The sequence below is a fragment of the Acipenser ruthenus genome, chromosome 6, assembly GCF_902713425.1.
Source record: "Acipenser ruthenus chromosome 6, fAciRut3.2 maternal haplotype, whole genome shotgun sequence".
Lineage (NCBI taxonomy): Eukaryota > Metazoa > Chordata > Actinopteri > Acipenseriformes > Acipenseridae > Acipenser > Acipenser ruthenus.
This window is the reverse complement of record NC_081194.1, coordinates 30,521,486-30,526,591: the sequence shown is the minus strand read 5'-3', so window position 1 is coordinate 30,526,591 and position 5,106 is coordinate 30,521,486. Positions and strand designations below refer to the sequence as shown.

General features: G+C 36.1%; 1 non-coding gene across 1 annotated transcript; it reads right to left on the bottom strand.

Moving 5' to 3' along the window:
• Positions 1-760: 760 nt before the first annotated feature.
• Positions 761-848, bottom strand: trnap-agg (transfer RNA proline (anticodon AGG)). Its single transcript is given in 2 exon segments — positions 761-796; positions 813-848. It is a non-coding gene; the product is annotated as a tRNA-Pro (tRNA).
• Between the last annotated feature and the right edge of the window lie 4,258 nt (positions 849-5,106).

The following is a 5,106-nucleotide window of genomic DNA, read 5'->3' as shown; positions in this document are numbered from 1 at the left end:
GGGCATCATTTTATTTTACTTGAGCTGGTGAAGTGATAAAATGGTAAAGTTAAATGAATGTTAAAATGGAAAAAAAATGCTACAAATTTGGGACATATGATATAGTAGAATACATATAAAATAACCTTACTGTTAACCATATACCAGAGCAAAATAGAACAGCACAGTTTCTTAAAAAAAAAAAAAAAAAAAAAAAAACACAGGTAGCCTGTTATATTGATTCAACTTTTTAAGAGGGGAGAAAATTCACATTGCTCATATATTCACACACTGAGCCTCTGTTACAGGTGACTTAACAAGCAGATCTCTCGCTGGTTGCATAGGTTGGCACTGTAGAGTTGATGAGTTGTATACCACTCATCAGTACAACACCATAAATGTTAAGAAAACACAATCACATTTCAAATTCTTTTCCCAGGTACATTATTGTTAATACTTTCTTTAAGACATATAAAGGTAAAACATTACTGTGCTTTATAGGAAGAAATGAGCTACATTTTAAGTACAATTGAATTCCATATAATTAACAATAATACATTCAAGTAACATATCAGAATGGGCAACTTGATGAAATAGGCAACCAATTTCAGTTCTGATCAAAAGAAATGACAAAAATCATGAATGGTATAACAAGTGAGTTTTGTGTATAGGATTTTTTCTATATTCAGCTAAAATATATTAAATGCAGTATAAAGATGTATACATATTAAAATAAACACAAAATACTGTTTTATTTTATTTAACAAAAATTTTAAAAAACGGGCTTGTCCGGGATTTGAACCCGGGACCTCTCGCATTTTAGACTTTGCATTCCCTAAGCGAGAATCATACCCCTAGACCAACAAGCCACTACACAGCTTTACTCCAGATGTGAGGGTGTACTTTTTGCAGGGGTGTATACGTGGCTGTTTAAACAGGATCAGATTACAATTTCAGTCAGCACAGTGATCAAGCATATGCAAGAAAGCAAGCCGCCAATAGCATTCACTGTTTCAACTCAAATTTAGTTTGCCTGCATCCACACTGTGACATTGTCTAAATAATGTATGGAAAAGCTTGTAGATTTCCTGGATTAGCTTGTCCCTCTGTATTAATGAAATGCTATAATGTGGCATAAATATGGTAAGAAATCTTGAGCAATGCTGGTTGCGAAATGATTGGAGAAAGTAATGCGCTCAATTTGTTGTGAAGTTTCACTGAAAATAAATATTTGCAAATAACTTTTTCTTAATTATTATTTTTTTCTATGTTACAATAGTGCACTGTGTACTGCTTAGGACTGTAGTAAATGTAAAATGTTTAATATCTAATTGAGAGTTAATGTTTTTTTTTTCAAATTCATTTAATTTACCATGTTTAAAGTCAAATGGTAGATCATATATATATAATTGTATAAATGTTACTAATATGTCATAATTTGCCTTTTAAAAAATATAAAGTGTCACCGTTAGTTCCTTTATTATTTATTTATTTTCTATAACATTAAAACTGGAATACAAATTGTATATACTGTAGTACATATAGTACAGTAATTAAAATGATATTTTACTGCAGATGACATTGAAAAAATAAATAAGAAAAATAGAAAATTAATTAATCAAGACATGTCAAATGAATACTTTCCAATTTTAATAGTATATTTCTTTTAATTTATTAAATTTCTATGACTTATCTTATAAAAATGGAAAATTGACTATCCAGTTTTCTAAAAAACACTTTCAAATGTTATGCCTTTTGGCAACAAAGTAATCCCTGATTTGATGCCCTGATATCTTTGTACAGCCCTTTAGATGAGCCTGTCTTTGCAGTTCAATTTCCCATAGATTTTATTTTGCCAGCAATTTACAGTGTAATGTATTTATACATACATAACAACCTTGCAGAACAGTTTAAACGGCTTGCAGACATATAGCTACCTGTGGCACTGTGGGATGTGAAAGGATAGATGAAACCCCCAAAGTAACACAGACAGTGCTATTTTAAAACTAATAAAAAGTGACACTGGACATCATAAAACATGATTTTCTGCCAGCCAGCCCAGTAAGCTACTTCATGTGACGCTTTTCAAAAAGAGAACATTCTAGCCTTGTCTCTTTGAATTGTGTCTAGGGGGGGTAAACTGCCAGTTTGGGAACATGTGAGAGGATGAAGGGACCCTCTTTGTTGTTGACATGCTGTCCACTTCTGTCATCTCCAGCTGGACGCCACCTCTCTTGTGCCACTGCAGGTCCTGGGGCTAGCACTATCTGCAGTTGTGGCTCACCCCCCACTCATACTCCATGTTTTACTATTTCTGTAAGTCCAGTGTTATTAACCTGACAGGATCCCTTTTCTCTGACTGTTTGCATTTACGCTTTATTATTTAAAATGATAAAGAGAGCAAAAATAGAGAAGCAGAGGAGACCAACTTGGACTGTTGACCCTTTGTTTGTATCAGGAAGGTTAAAGTGATCTTTCATTGTATTATTAGTAGCAGTGGTATTATTATTATTATTATTATTATTATTATTATTATTAATATCATCATCATCATCATCATCATAAATATAGCTACAAGCAGCAATGACCGGGGTCCAAGCACCAGACCATGTGACCTGTACCGTATTTCACATGTGGCATAGTACCCCATTGGCTTCGACTAGTGTTTGTACTATATTCTAACATAGATTAATAGTACAATATATGCAACAACTTTACTTTTAACAAACTTCACAGACAACCTTCCTGAGGTTAAGTATGCAAAGTTTAACTTCAATTGGCAAAACGGTTTCAGACAAGAAGATGTTTCAATATATGCCGGTCAAGGCAATTTTTGAATAGAGCATATATGGGTTCATATGTGTGTTCTATAGTACTGTCTGAACTCTCAAAGGAGTTATACGCAAGTTTTGCATTTCAGCTTTAGCAAGGTAATATGTGCAAATATGTGCAAAATGATCATCGCTGAAATTTGATTGGCTTGCAGCGGCCATGTTTTTTTATGTAGCCACTTGCTTTGAACAAACTTGATAGACAACCTTGCCAAGGCTATGATGCAAAGTTTCGCTTCAATCGGCATAATGGTTTCAGAGAAGAAGACGTTTTAATATTTTTGACAAATCCAATATGCCCGCCTAACCATGTGACCAATCAACTTCTCTTGAACAAATCTAAATCTAGGGCATAAGAGTAGTCTGTGGCCCATGTTTCACATCTCTACCATAAGCGGTTTCGGAGAAGATTTTTTTAAATTGTCCAAACTTCTTGAAAAATCCAATATGGCTGCCAAATAATGTGGCCTATCGTTTTTGCTCTGACACAACTTCCCAAAGGCCTCTTCCACCACTCTGTGAAGATTCACGAATCTACAACATTCTACCTTAGATAAATACTGTGATATGTGCAAATATGTGCAAATTGGCCAGAGCTGATATTTGATTGGCTCGTGGCAGACATGTTTTTTTTTCAATCGGCATAATGGTTTCAGAGAAGATGTTAGAATATTTTGACAAATCCAATATGGCCGCTGAACCATGTGACCAATAGGCCACTCTCTTGCACAAATCTAAATATAGGGCATAAAGGTAGTATGTGCCCCAAGTTTCATATCTCTACCATAAGTGGTTTCGGAGAAGATTTTTTTTAAATTGTCCAAAATTCTTGAAAATCCAATATGGCTGCCAAACCATGTGACCACTCAACTTCATTCTTTCGTTGACATTAATTCCCATAGGCCTCTACTACTGTATGAAGTGTTATCACTCCACCACATTCTACCAAACACTGCAATATATGCAAATTGGCCATAGCTGATACTGGATTGGCTCACGGCAGCCACATTTTTTTATGTAGCGATTTGCTTTGAACAAACTTGATAGACAACATTGCCAAGGCTATGTATGCAAAGTTTCGCTTCAATCGGCATAATGGTTCCAGAGAAGAAGACGTTTTAATATTTTTGACCAAATCTAAATCTAGGGCATAAGGGTAGTATGTGCCCCAAGTGGTTTCGGAGAAGAATTTTTTTAATTTGCCAAGATTCGCGACAAATCCAATATCACCATGTAACAATGTGGGTTGCAGTGCGCAGGTGTAGAGGTGATGCAGTGTTCAAGATAACAACAGACAACAAAGTACTGGTGAACTCATGTAATAAATGGAGGACTGGCAGTAACCAACGATGTGTACCACTCAGTTGAATAAACACAGGGTTTAGTCCCGAAATAATAAGCACGGTATTTAAAAACACACAATACACAAACATGAGTCCAAGTCCAGGGTGAGTGATATTAGTGCTAGTGGTGTAAATACAATTTATCCATGAACAATAGTGCTGGTTGTCAGGGTTTGTGCTGGCCTGTAGCAACAGCTCTGGATTGTGTTAGCCGTCTAACAAATACAACAGACGAAACAAACAAACAAAACACTCATGGTTATGTTTCACTTGTCCTTTAGCGGTTTGACCGTAACCATAACAAAGGAACAGATCACCTTGCTACATCCCCTTATATACCGTCAGTCACGCCCCCTTGGTTAACGAGTGCAACCGTTTCTCCTCCAATCCAAGGTTGCCACATCGCTTCCCTTCTGGGGCGATGACTTGGTGTACTGTAGCTCTGCCCCCTTTCTAGATGGCCAACTTCCACCTAACCCTGGGAATGAATTGTCCAATCCAGTCCAGGGTACTCTGTTCCCTTTACACAGCACCCTCACAGGTCGGGAGGGAGATTTATCACCAAGAATCATTCTGTCTCTGTCACAAGCCACCAAACCATGTGACCTTTGACCTTCGTTTTCGCTCTGATACAATTTCAGTTAGGCCTCTACCACCCTACCAAGTTTTGTGCAACGGTGTTGATTTTACAGACATTTGAAAATTTGGCAATTTTAACAATAACAAGAGTGTTCCAGCAAGTTTGTTGCTTGGACCCCTAATAATAATTTTACACTAGATTTCCAATAATATTAAAAATAAATATGCTTCATAAAGCTACCATGTTGTTACATTATTTATTACATACTAAGGGCACTTTCGCACCTAGTTCACTTACAAATGATTCCAATAGTGGTTCACTTGCAAACTATTTTTTTTCAGGTTTGCTTCTGTTCATTTCACACCAGAAAAAT